The following is a 1288-nucleotide window of genomic DNA, read 5'->3' on the forward strand; positions in this document are numbered from 1 at the left end:
TTGTGTCGTATTAAATCTCGCTAAGATTACAAATAAATTTATGTGTAGTCAACTAAGGCAGTACTATTTTGATAATTACTAGGCTATTTATTATTAATAAAAATATAGACATAAATAAATGTTGTTACAAAATGTTGTGTTTTATTTAAATATGCTGATGGTCTTCAGGATTAAACTTCACTGAAATTAAACGCAATAGAAAATCGAACTTGCAAATAAGATTGTGTTGTAAAACACAATAAATGACAGTGATCAACTAACTAAGCTAACCTAACAGCTTGCCAAAAGGGGTATGATTATTAACACCTATGTTTTTTTAAAGAGGAATAGAAGAAATAAAACTTTTTAGCTCCTTATATTATTTCTATTTTTTTTTATTTTTTATGAGTATACAGATATTTATAAATAATTAAAGAAAATAGTACATTCAACTTCAAATAGAGATTCCATCACAGAACAAAAAGCTAACATTTAATAGTTATAATTTAAACAACATAACCTAAAATATTTGGTAATTATTTGGATACAGTAAAGTTCTAACAGGAATTATTGACTTTGAATAGGTTTAGCTACCTCCCATGGATCTCTATAGCTTTTATCAATGTGAAACAGTGATATCTTTTACAACACAATTTGATAATACGATAACATAAACATGGTTTAAAAGGCACTGTAGATGTCGCCTGCTCTAGTAGTCTAAGAAACCATTGTCCAAGTGCTCCATGTTGATGGCCATTTTAATATCGATGCTGTGTATTTTGTGAATCATTTGCTCCGTCTTCATCACCTGCAAATTATACTTACATTAAACACTGGTGTTCCTAATAGTGGAAATATATTATTCACCCAAGTCAGAAATCTGTGCCCTATCCTAGAGTTGAGCAAATTTAACTATTTATTTGGATATCACTCCAGCAGCTCATCATTAATACATTTTACATATTAAAATATCTAAACCCCTTTAGGAAACATTTCTATTAAGGTTTAATTAAGATAGATAAAGCTTACCATGGCATCCACCTGGTCCAGTCGATGAGCCTTGTAGAACATGGCTTTGATAATAAACAAAATACATGCATACAGCATCAACCCTATGATCACCATGTACACCCTCATGTACTGCGACATCCAGGACCCCAATGGGCGCTGCAATTCACACCACATTCGTACTTTCAGTAAGGTAATGAGACATGTATGTATTAACATTAACTTATACAAAGTAAAAACAATACACATGAAATGATGACTTCGGCAATTATCACACAGACAATTATCAGTATAGAGAGTA

The sequence above is a fragment of the Papilio polytes genome, unplaced genomic scaffold (genome assembly GCF_000836215.1).
Source record: "Papilio polytes unplaced genomic scaffold, Ppol_1.0 DF821255.1, whole genome shotgun sequence".
In the NCBI taxonomy this organism is placed as follows: Eukaryota; Metazoa; Arthropoda; class Insecta; order Lepidoptera; family Papilionidae; genus Papilio; species Papilio polytes.